The sequence below is a fragment of the Alosa alosa genome, chromosome 12 (genome assembly GCF_017589495.1).
Source record: "Alosa alosa isolate M-15738 ecotype Scorff River chromosome 12, AALO_Geno_1.1, whole genome shotgun sequence".
Classification (NCBI taxonomy): domain Eukaryota; kingdom Metazoa; phylum Chordata; class Actinopteri; order Clupeiformes; family Clupeidae; genus Alosa; species Alosa alosa.
This window is the reverse complement of record NC_063200.1, coordinates 21,159,362-21,172,583: the sequence shown is the minus strand read 5'-3', so window position 1 is coordinate 21,172,583 and position 13,222 is coordinate 21,159,362.

The window sequence follows — 13,222 nt, the reverse complement described above, 5'->3', positions numbered from 1 at the left end:
AACATCTGAATATTTCTTTATTACCTCCCACTCCTTTTGGCCTTCAAGTTAGGACTGTCAGCTTGGAATAACAGGTTTAAATTTAGGGAGAGTAGCCTTTGCCTTGGGCAGCCCAAACAAGAAGCCGCCTCTCTAAGAAGAAGAGGAAAAAAGATATATATATGTGCCCACTTTGCACGGCTATATGGTGAGCATATAACTTTAGTTTTACTGCTTTTCATGTAGGCTCCACCCAAGGCGCTGTATGGCTTTAATCTCAGAGTCAAGTTTACTGTATTGTGACAAATTGAGGAGGCGACTGACTGTCTTCTCCCAGACACCACTGAGATGAGGATGCAAGTGTCAGTTGAGAATTTACTTGCATACTTGATGGCTTTTTAAGTGGGTGCCACAGATATCTTGTGGTCATGTGAAGACCTTTGTAAGGAACAGAGTGGGAAAAAAGAGAGAGCTTTTTTTGAAAAAGGTCCGGAAATGGCAAGTACTGAGACACGTGTTGGTATTAGTTTAAGATCCCCTCCACTCCTTCCCTGCCTCTGTCTTTCACCCACCCACTCCCTCACACACACTCTCTCTTCCTCTTTCTTCCTCCCTCTCTCTCCACTCTCTTTCACACACACACACACACAACACATACCTTCTCTCTCTCTCTCTCTCTCTCTCTCTCTCTTTCTCTCACACTCATACACTCTCTCTGCCTCTCCCTCTTGCATACACACACAACTGCACATTATGTGTGTGCTAATGTCACATTGATTATGCTGATTGTAAACCACCATTGTTTTCTTAGCGCTGAGCTGTCAGTCAAGTGTCTGCAGGGACGAGTGCGCTCTGCACTAAAAGCCGCCTTTTCCGTGTCTGCGCCGTCTTTTTTGAGGTCGCTCGGAGACTTAACGCCGCACCCCTCAGGGGCCAGAGCCCGCATCTCCTGGCGTTCCCGAGTATTAATTGCATTTTAATGTTTTCCCATTCCTCCCCGGATGCAGCTGTGTGTACAAACAAATCAACAAGGCGAAGGGGCATTAGAGCTTCGTGTTTTGGGTGGAGACCGCGGCTAAAAAGGAAAACGCTGAATAAACCATAACGGCGTGATGAGAGCGAGCGAGGCTGATGACACTTGCGACTACGGATGCCATGTGGCCCGGGTCCCCTGTGTGTTCCCCCCGTCGCAGAGTCTGCCTGTCAGAAGGACATGAGCCAGAGAAACGCTGTAATCGGTCAGAACGTTTCTGACAGGCAGGCGTCTCACTAGCCTCCCTCCATTTTACTTCTCCATCTGGACCAACTTGGGGCAAAATTAGAATTTTATGGAACTGGTATGAATTTTTCATTTTCCAAGAGCTTTTTATCGAATGGAGCATCTCATTGCGGCTTTCTCCAGTGTCTTAAGTGCAAATTAGTCGATGATAATTACCTCAAATGGGGGAAGAGTAGGCTATGACACACCCACCACATAACCAAATGCAACAAAGTATTTTTCAACATATACATCACAGCTTATTGGGGACACTGTATCCTACAGAGCCAGGATGCTCTCTCCAATTGGGTCACTATTGAATTATCTTTTATTTAATTATGAATATTACACCAGTGTGGCCAAAATATGTTCAGTGGCAATTCTGTAGCTGTTTATAATATATGCAAGCTCTCAGCACAAGCTCAATATGTCAATATGCATTTTGTCAATACAATATTTTATTGTTCTGAGTCAATATTCAAGCTCTTTGGCAAAGTCAGACTTTATGACCCTCTCAAGTTAGAAGACATTGGCCTATTACAAGTTACAAGACCTATTGGCATATAGGTTTCATTTTCAGTGAGTAGCATTCACTCAATACAGGCATTGGGCCTGAATTATATTTTGCCACAGAATTGGGTGAACAACAGCCCCAGCATGACTTGGGTTTTGCAGGGCTTGGTGTCGCGTCAGTGTAGCCGAGTAGAGGGGGGTCAGATTTTGGGGCTAGTGTTACACGGCTAGCATCTGCCATCCGGTCATCAGGCAGCGGTATCCATCATTTACCAAGTCCGAGGCCGGCGTTTGTAAAAACACCCCAAGGAAATGGAGTCTCTGCGCCAGACTAGAATAAAATTAGCTTGATGACTAAGTTCCTCCTTAGTTCCACTGGGAGCGAGACCCACCATTTGTTTTCATTACTTCCCTTGGCTATGGACAAGCACAGTGTCGCTCAATTCATTCTGGAGCCTGGGATGGCTGGATCTTCAGGAGGAAGGGGGTGCTTCAACAAAACAGCTTAATTTTTTATTGCAGAGCTGAGGAGGGAATACAGTCATCCATTCAGCTATCTCACATTCAATGGCAAATAGATAGGACTGCATTGTATTTCAGGATATCTATTGGAAAAGGATAAGGGAAATGAAAGAATGTTGTGTGTATTTTCAGCGCTCATTTTATTTCTTTATTTTATTTGATTACAGATATACAATGTATTATATTGCATATTGAAACTGTAGAACAGTGGTATATTTATAACTTAAGAGTCAACATGACTCCAGTGTCACTGAAATAAACCAAAACAAGACCTCTTGCCTTCTAATTTGCACAGCTCTCAATTTAAATAGACTTAACCAACATGAGCTACAATATGAATGTCAAACTGTTTTGAATCACTCACTTCCTGTATGACCTCTGTATGCTTACGTGTCCTCAACTCAACCCCTCACAGGGATCTCCCTGGTATAAAAGGCTGAGCCTCCTAATTATCTTTATTACGGATATGAGTAAAAAACAAGCTTGGTCAATGATTGGAAATGTTAACAATGAAATAGCTACTAGCTCTATGTACATGTTGAAATGACAGATAGTCTTATCTAGATTGCTGGGATTATAACTTGTGTATCTTTGCCCATGAGTCAACGTAGATTTACTGTATAAAGATGTTTGTCGGGTAGAATTGTATTTTTCTCAGGAATGATGGCTTCATTAGGGCAATGTGGAGAAGAGATTGGATCTCTTCCTGTCATTATGAAAAAAAAGGGCAGAGATTTTATCATCCTCACATCGATCCTGTAAAATCATCATCGAATGGGATGACTCTGTGTGTAGGTGTGTGTGTGTGTAGTGTGTGTGTGTGTGTGTGTGTAGGTGTGTGTGTAGGTGTGTGTGTGTGTGTGTGTGTGTGTGTGTGTGTGTATGAGAGTGTGTAGATGTTTGTGTCTTTGTTTGTACTGTATGTATGTATGAATGTGTAAAATACACACACGTTTCTGTTTCTGTACATGTGTTTGTGTGTGAGTGTGCGGTGTGTGTGTGTGTGTGTGTGTGTGTGTGTGTGTGTGTGTGTGTGTACTATACGCCTGAGAGAGATGTGCAGACATGTGTCTGGGGTTAAGCAAAATTAATCCCTCACAGAGTTGTTCACAGCTGCGTGGATGTGTGAGCCATCGCCGGAGAGATTCCCCAAAGAAGACCGTTTTAGTGCCGGGGTTTCAGCATGAGGAATGGGGAGAGGTGGTAGTTCACACAGAGAGAGAGAGAAGGGGGGGCAGAGAGAGAGAGAGAGAGAAAGAGAGACTAAGAGAGAGAAACAAAGTGATAGAGAGAGAGAGATTGGGAGAGAGAGAGAGCAAGAAAGAGAGAGAACGACAGAGGTCGACTTCAGCCTTTTATACCCTGGGTGCCTGTTAGCGGGAAGTGAAGACATCTTGTGCTTCTTTACGGCCCTCTGCATCAACACCCCGGCCCCTGGAGTCCGCCGGTGAGCTGACCCGCAGCTGACAGAGGCCTGTGGCAGCCTGTAATGGAGCGATGACCCAGACCTTTTGGCAAATCTACTACATGAGAGAGAAGAGCTTTTAAGTAACACTTTGCCAGGGAGTGAAGGGAGATGGAGCGAGAAGAAGAGAGAGAGAGAGAAAGAGAGTGAGAGTGTGTGTCTGTGTGTGTGTGTGTGTGTGTAAGGGTGTGTGTGTCTGTGTGTGTGTGTGTGTGTGTGTGTGTGTGTGTGTGTGTGTGTGTGTGTGTGTGTGTATGTAAGGGTGTGTGTCTGTGTGTGTGTGTGTGTGTGTGTGTGTGTGTGTGTGTGTGTGTGTGTGTGTGTGTGTGTATGTGTGTGTGTGCCTGGATGCACGTGTGTGTTTGTATATTTGTGTGTGTGTGAGAGAGAGGAAGAGATAACAGAAGAAGAGAGAGAAGAGTCAGTGAGTATTTGTGTTTGTGTGCATGTACGGGTGTGTGATTTGTGTGTGGATGTGTGTGTGTGTGTGTGTGTGTGTGTGTGTGTGTGTATGTAAGGGTGTGTGTGTCTGTGTGTGTGTGAGCATGTACAAGTGTGTGTGTGTGTGTGTGTGTGTGTGTGTGTGTGTGTGTTGGCTGGGCCCATGGATCATACAGGGGACATAGCATGCGGTGCACATGACACGGACCTTAAACTGCATGTGTGAAAACACAGACCTGCCCTTAGACTTGCACTCTCAGCCTCACAGTTATTTATAGTATCATTTGTCCTTTTTGTTTAATTTTGAGGCTTCAGAGGAGATGTGAGTGAAAGATGCCTTTCAGTTTCAGAATCACTACTTACTGTACTAGTTTCTCTAACTGACTGACAGAGATCCTGTATTCGCACACACAGACACAGACACACAGACGCGCGCGCGTGCGCGCGTGCACACACACACACACACACACACAATATATATATATACACATTCTTGTCACAGGAGGAACACGGATCGCACACCCCTCAACCATCACCATAGATACGGTTGGCGACCCCCGTGTTGAATTACATTACTTCCTAGAACCATTGTTTGTAGTGGAGAGAGGAAGCTATTTTCCCTAATGTGTCTCTGTGTTGTGTCCTTGTCCTCTAACCATTGCCTGCCTGCCTGCCTGCATGTCTGTGTGTCTGCTAGCCTGGAGTGGATGTAGGGCTGTGTCTGGAGCCTGAAGGTAGGGTAGTAGTGGACACCGAGGGGGCAGACGATAGTGTGTGCATGTGTGTGTGTGGGGGGGCAGTGGGGTGCTGGTGATCTGGTGGAGGGGGAGCAGAGAGTGACATAGCAGAGGGGGAAGTTCATGACAAGGATGTCCAATAAAGGGAAGAAAAGCTCCACTTCCTCAGCAGAAGGCACCCTAGGGAGGGCGTAAGCAGGAGAAAGTCTTAAGAGAGGAGAGGAGAGGAGAGGAGAGGAAAGGAGGGGAGGGGAGTGAGGAGAAGAGAGAGGAGAGAGGAGAGGAAAGGAAGGAGGGGAGGGGAGTGAGGAGAAGCGAGAGGAGAGAGGAGAGGAGAGTAACCGACAGTGTGTGTACGGCCGCAACCTGATTTACTACTGCCCAGGGTGAGAGCCCGCAATGCTTATTTCCACAGCCAGTTAAAACAAATTGCAGTCATGCTTCAATCCTTGGGTTCCCCCTCCTTTCCTCCCACCCTCCCTCCCTCCCCTTCTTTCTTTCATGCATTCTCTCCCTGCGACCCCTCTTAGCTCGCGCTTTAGTACAATGTTATTCTTCCGCAAACGATCTAAATTACTCCAAAATAAATACCGTTACACAAGGGATAAATGCTCGGCAGGGGGAAGTGGTCCGGAGCATATGCTGCGCATAGCATTCACTTCTGGCATTCTACTCCCCGTTGAGCTTGACGCCCTCTCTCACAGCAGAGGAAAACATCAGCTCACTATATAGTACATCCTCTGAATTATGCAACAAGAATAGCAACAGATTTAAAACAGCATCGGCTAGTTATTCCTGACACTGATATTCATGTGGGATGAATTAATAACAGACTGTTACATTTTTGTTTTGTTTTTTTAATCTAAAGAGTCTTCATTTTTTGTTGTGCCCTATTAAATATGTGATTTACTCTTTAATTTACACACATCCTTAACACCTCACTTTGGGCAAGTCTACAGTCTATAGCTTATTTTGAGAGGGTAATTTTAGCCAGCTAATTGTCTACCGAGTAAAATCACATTAAAGTTTTAGTACTTCTCGACGGGAATACGTCAGATATTGCAACCTTTCCCAGACTTTCCCAAGTCAAAACAGATCCATTGTGTTGACGGCGCATTTCCTGTTCACCATTTTGTTTGAGCAAATCACAAGCAGCCTACTTAAAATGCCTGACCAGAGTTGGATAACTACCTGGTGTGGATAGTGGAAGTTTTTTTTGTTTTAAATCTTGTAACTTTCTGGTACTTAAATGCGAGTACTTGTAACAATGCCAGGTTGGATTCCAGGCCCCTTTTGCAAGTGTGCAGCATGATGTAATGAGTGTTTTGAAACGGTTCCTGTAACAGTAGAAACATGGCCGCCCCTGCAATCAGGGCCCTGGTAGGAGCCCTCCTACCTATATGTCAGGAGGCTCCAGGTCTGATTGGGACAGCCGAGGCCCTTTGGTAACCTGAGAGGCGGTTTGAGTTTGTCTCCTCCAGTTTCCAGCGGCTGCACCCCAGGGACCAGACCGCTGGCTTTTTCATGTCCGAGATTGGAAGCAGATGTGTGGGGTGTTTGAGGGGTGGGGGAGAGTCGGCTGGGGGCGCAAAGGTTGGGGTGAGGTGGGGGTACGGCCTGGTGTCATCACTCAAGCTACAGCCCAGGCCTTGAGCATGCCAAAGTCCACTCACAGCCCACTCCACCCTCCCCAGCCATCCCCCTGTGCTGGGAGCTGTCCGTACGAAGTGCTACCTGAGATTTAAAGACGATTATATTAGGATACTTAGCTGATAACTGTTGCATTTAAACACATACTTTCCTTCTTTCACCTACATGGGAAAGCATATTAATAATGTTTCATTCACTGCAAATCAGTCAAGCCAATCAGAATGTCAATTAACCTCAGCAACCTGTTCAACAAGAATATTCTACATATGTTAATATTAGCAGAAAAAGAGATCTGACATAGACCTACAGTTGGCATTCAGAGGTAGACCCAACTGTGTAATAACTCTACACATTTTCTATGTCTTTAAGGATTAGTGATCCTACCCTACAGAGCACTTCAAAGTAGTTTGGTTGAGGCATCCTGACAGTTATATAAACTTAATTTACATAATATATGGTTGCAGGGTTTTGTATATCCAGCCAACTGTCTCCATGTGTCTGGTTGCACTCTGCCAAGTGTACATTATCTAGACGAGGTGTTTGAGAACCACACCCATCCTCTCCATGCCGCCAGGAATCTGTCTCCTTCTTTCTGTATGTCTTTTGCTCATTCTATCTCTATCTCCCTCTGTCTTTCAGTCCATCTTCCCCCTCTCCCTCTATCTCCTCTTCTCTCTCACTCTATCTCACCCTCTCTCTTTCAGTCCATCTTCCCCCTCTCTCCTCTCTCTCTCTCTCACTGCATCTCTCCCTCTCTCTATCTATCAGTCCATCTCCCCACCTCTCTCTTCCTCTGTCTCCCACTCTTCATCTTTCACTCCATCTATTCCTCTCTTTTTCAGTCCACGCCATTCTCTCACTGTCTCTTCCTCTCTCCCTCTCCTCTCCCTAACATGGGCCTGTTTCTCATGATGGATGACGTGGCGACGGAGCCACTGTCTGCGGACGGCTTACCAGGGAGCTGGAGAGGAAGACACTGCCTGTGAAGGGAAACCATTGGGCCTGGGACGCCTGTAAGCAGGTGGCGAGGTGGGTCTGGGGGTTTGGGCGGATGTGCAGGTGGCGAGTGGAGGGTGGGAGATCCGAGAGTACCAGAGAACCGGCAGTTTGCCTCGCCTCAGTCATCATTCCACAGCTCTCTGAACATTCCACAGCACACAGATAACAGAACACAGAACACGCTTCCCCTCTACGGGTGACACGAGGGTGCTCGTGTGTGAGTGTGTGGTTGCGTGTGAGACTTCCACACCGGGCGTGGAGGGAGATTTGCCCTTCTTCAGTCACAACACAAGTGTCCTACAGCATACAGAATCGTACCACTAGCCTCTGCAAGTGTTCTACGGCATGCAGAATCATACCACTAGCCTCTGCAAGTGTTCTGCGGCATGCAGAATCATATCACTAGCCTCTGCAAGTGAACAAAGCTCAGAGGAGAAGGGTCTGGGAAGCCATAGCATGGAGGGCTATTGGATGGTTTGTAAGGAGCGAAGGTTAGCCTTGTGGCTCGAGGGGGGGGGTATATACGGGGATGTATAAGTATGCGGGTATGTATTGAGACAATTGCAATAAAAAATGACTACCAAAAAAAAGAAGCCTTGTGGCTTGAGTGCTTGAGTAGGGGCGCCATGTCTTGTTCTGACAGGAAGTTGGTTAACGGGCGTGCTTAGAGGACAGGCGCTGGTCCACAGGCCATGGAGTGGGCCTAGGAGGCCGATCATCTGTGTTGACAGCCCTCACACTCAAGGAGCGTGTTGAGGCTCTCAGCACAAGGGAAAGAAAAACAATCAGGCGGCTGCTCTCACTGCTGCTGCTGCTGGCCGTTCTTGTTGTTCTCCTTTTACCACGTCCTGGCAAAGAGCTGATAACAGCGGTCAGTGGCATGGCACCTCTGCTCATGTCTGACCAAGCCTGACCGCAAATGCGGCACACATTTACAAATCCCAGCAAATTGGCTCAATTGTGGTTCGGGTTACGCTCCAAAACGGCAGCTTTTATTGAGCCTCTGGTCAGCGAGCTTTGGTGAATGGCCTATTTCTTTTTTTTTCACGCTACTTTTAGCTGTATTTTAGCTGTATCCCTGGGAAACTGAAAACTGATCGCCAGCACAGGAACAGGCAGACAGGTTGTGGGAAGAGCAGCCGACGGCAGAGAGTGTGAGTGTCGGAAGATTTAAAGGGGGCTTTGGACTTGGAAGAAAGACCAGAGAGAATAAGTAGCGTGTGTGTGTGTGTGTGTGTGTGTGTCTGGGGGACTGGGGGTGAAAGTTCACAGACTCAAGCAGTGAGCATAGTGCATTTTTTTGCAAATTCCAGGAATAAAAAAGAGGGGGGGTAAACTATAAAATGAAGATAAAGAGCTTAAAAGGGGCTATTTATAAGGCATTTCCATACATACTCTGACTTTTTGACTTACACACATATACCTCTGACATATAACACACAGACACACACTACCATCACACACACACACAACACAACACAACACCAGCAACACTTAGACACAATGGCCACAGAGAAGTGAGAAAATGCCCCTTTTCCTTTTTTTTATAGAGCACAAGAGCCACTGCCCCAATGTCCTGATGTTGTCGTGCTTTCTTTTCCATCTCCATCCTATTTTGGATTCAAAGGATGTGCCCCTCCTAGCTTATCTGCCCCTCACTTTAGCATGCGAGTGTGCTCTTGTGCTCACAGCAGGGCCCTAAGTGGCCCCCTAGAAGGGGCTGAGCGCTTCCTCTTAGCCGCTATCGCCTTCGCTCTTCAGCCACAAGAGGAGCCACAGAGAGGGGCCCTGTCTCCACGAGCCTCCCCCACATCCGTGCCACCTATCACGGGCATGCAGTCCAGGAGCATCCAGTGTAGTGTGAAGGTCCAGTTCTTGGAAGAGCTGTAAATGTGTGTGTGTGTGTGTGTGTGTGTGTGTGTGTGTGTGTGCGTGTGCGTGTGCCGCTGATTAAGAAAGGTTACCCGTCACGACTGGGTATTTGAAAATAGTGGATAGACATACAGTTGAGAGTTTTTTTTTCTTTTCAGCAGTTCTAGAAAATGGACATGCTTCAACAGTACACACCCTCTAGACCTCTCAGCACTCAGGAGAAAAACATGTTTGTAAAACCTGCTGTTAGAACTAAACATGGTGAAGTAGCTTTTAGCTGCTATGTGGTTCAGCTCTGGAACCAACTTTCGGATGACATCAAAATGGCCCCAACTGTAGCCAGTTTTAAATCTAGACTTAAGACCTATTCTCAGATGCCTTCTGCTAACTGAGTTCTATATCTGTCTAGTAATTACTACACCTTGTGTCTTTTATGCGTCCTTGTTATTATTGTTGTTATATATTAATTATTATTTATTTTTAAATGATTTTTGATCTTCACTTTTTTGCTTCTGCTATTACTGTTTGGCTTTGTTTATGTAAAGCACATTGAATGAACCTCTGTGTATAAAATGTTCTATATAAATAAACTTGGCTTGGCTTGACTTGACTTGATTTATGAGGTAAAATATATTGTGTCCCACAACCAAACAAAGCATCTCCAGCAGCAGTCAGGATGGCCGTGATAAGATATGGCTCATGGGTGAGTGTTTCCTCTGGTGAGGGCTGGTGCGTCTCCCACCCGCTATCTGTCCATTCTTTGAAGATGGCCCGTCACACGTCCTCACTGATGCCAGGAGAGAGAGGGAAAGTGGATGTAAAATATATCTTAGTGACTTCACCACCACTATGACCGCACACCCTCTCCAGCCTCCAATGGCTTCAGCGGCTCCTCCAGAAGCTTCGATTCCTTTTTAATTTCTCATCTGCGCCCACTTACTTCACCTTCATTCAGATTTATATTTGACATCTGCCCCCCATCTGCCCCCCCCCCCCCCCCCCCGCAACCCCGACCCCTCGCCTTCATGGGCTTCCCCCTTATACCACTGTACACCGCCACTACAACCCCCCCCCGACAATTAACCTTGGTCAAACTCAGGAACACTATCTTTTGAGTGTTTCTTCTCCCTGCACCCCCACCCTGCCCCCACACCCCTTCCTCTAGCCCTCCACCTATGCCCTCCACCTTACTTTTCAGCAATTGAAATCAGGGGTAATGACTGTGAAAGGAAAAAGAATGTTCTTTCAATAGATAATTAGGGAGATTGGTTTACTGGGCCCACTCAAGGCCCATTGAGATTCAGTGGGGAGGCTGTGGTGGCTGGTGTGAGGCTGGGTTGGGGTGGGGGGGGGGTCCTTAGCTGGGCCTGTTGTTCAAGGGGCCAATAGGGCTCCCAGGGGACACATTCCCCCTTCGTTTCATTTCTCTAAGCAGGTGCCTGGCAGGTAGTCAATGGTGACCAGAGTGGGGGGGTTGGGGGTTGGAAACAGGAGGCCCGGTGAAGAGGTCAACATCAGGGGTCGAAGGTCAGGTCCCAAGGTCACGGGGTCAGTGGTCAGTGAGGGCCGGCAGATGACTGGAGGAAGCATCCTGGCTCGTTCCCGGCAGAGGAAAAGCACCCCCTGGGCGTCTGCATTGACCTTAATGTCCCACAGGTCCTTAGGAAAACGTGCATGAATGGAGTAGTCCCAACAGTCAATGGGCCGTTGCGGAATTTCGCTGCACTCCGAGGCAGACTCGATACAACATATTCCAACATAAACACTGTTGCAGACGCAAATTCTTTTGTTGCAGTAATAACATCCTATTTTGCGTTCATCCAATGGTTTGACTCCATAGAAAACCGGCATAAACAAGCTCGTGAAAAATGGACACGGCTTTATACTGTATACATTCTCCTTCGGACCACCACTGCTCGCGTACAAGAAAATAAATGTTGCTGTGGCACAGTGAATTTACCCCAGCCTTCCTCCTGCAGAAGTGGATACACTTGAGATTCTTGCTGTGATTAGCGCAAAACAGGCCCCGGGGTCAAAGGTGGTGAGCACGGGGGTTTCTAATTAAATCTCAGTCCAGGGAAAGCGATCTGTCATTGCCCATAGGCTGCTATTGATAGGGCGCAGGACAGGGAGGCGGTAAGCCCCCTGACTCAATCCATCTCCTGACACGTAGAATGCAATGCAGCACCAGGTTAGTGTGTATGTATGTGTGTGTGTGCCTGTCTGTATATGTGTGGGTGTGTGTGTTTAAATTTGTTTTTGTGCTTGTATATGTGTGTGTGTGTGTGTTGTTGAGGGTGTCTGTGTCTGTGTGTGCTTGCGTGTGCACACACTTGCATTTGAATGGCCATGGACAAGGAGGCCACCATTGTTTAGACATGCATCGTGCGTTTGTGTTTGTGCGCGTATCTGTGTATGAATGAGAGAGTGAGAGAGAGAATGAGAGAGTAAAAGAGAGAGAAAGAGAGAGAGAGAGAGAGAGAGAGAGAGAGAGAGAGAGAGAGAGAGAGAGAAATAGAGCGAAAGACAGAGAGAGATTCTAGCAGGGCTGAGGAGTGGCAGCTCACCCACCGCACTAGTCTGGACCATGTCCCACGTCCCAGGCCCCTCCAGAGGGAACGCACGCCCGGCTCCCCTTACATAGCTCCCCGTTGGACTCCCGCTCCTGCGCCCGCGATATGTAACCAAATCTCGGCCCGCCGCCTCGCCTCACACTGGCTAGCAGCTACAGGTCCATGCCCAGAGGCGATTCACATGTGGGGGCCATTTTGAAAGGCGCTGTTGACGAGCAAAAGGAGTTTTTTTTTTTTTTAATGTCCGGTCATTCCTTCGTATGCTTTCTGCGCTTTTCCAAATAAGCTGGTGTAACTGTCAGGGGGACGGGAGCACAAAAGAGGGCTGTGTGATGACAGGAGAGTTGGCTGGAAAAAAGGGGGGAAATGTTGGCAGCTTAGCTCCGGACTGAAACCCCCACAAACCAGGCCATCAACACTCCCCAGTCGCTCTCACAAATAAAGATCCATGACTGTTCAAATATTTCCTGACTATGCAGTCTATTATTAGTTTTTTAACTACAGGAAACAACAACAGCTTTGGAAGAATTAGAAGTTTGTGTTTCAGTTAGTGTCTCCACAGAGATGTGCGACCGAGAGCAGATTCCACGCGCCACCTCAAATGACATGCAGATAAATAAAAAGCCAAGTTGGGTGTCATTAGCTGTCCAGTTTGGTTACTGGTGGGACAGCGGAGAAGGGGAGAGGGGTTTATCGACAGGGGAGGCCACAATTATGAATTTCTCTTAACAAGCCAGCATATGCTAGTTATAGGAAACCCATTGGATATTGCCTGCCGGGGTCAAAGGCTAGGAAGGTCAAAGTGTCATCCTCCCCTCATCATGAAGTGCATTAACATCTCCACCATTGCCCATACCATCCAGATGGCTAAGTAGGCCTAAGACAGCTGGCTATGGCCATCTTGGGATCCAAATACCAATAGAAAAATCATATTTCACGGGGGCATCACTGCGGAGTCATTCCTAAGGGTGCAATAATAAGCACTCAGGGCTGCCGAAGGTTTGGAGAATTGAAATGTGCCCTCTTTGTTTGAAGGCCCTCATTATTACCATCACTGTGTATTATTATTAGTGTCATAAAGCAAGAAAGTATAATTGGTCTTGGTGTCCAAATTAATCAAATGATTTGTATGTGATGAAATTTAATTACCGCTTTTCTAAGGCATGTAACTGCATTGAGTGCGTCGTGTCTGGAAGTGGAGCGTAAATTCACA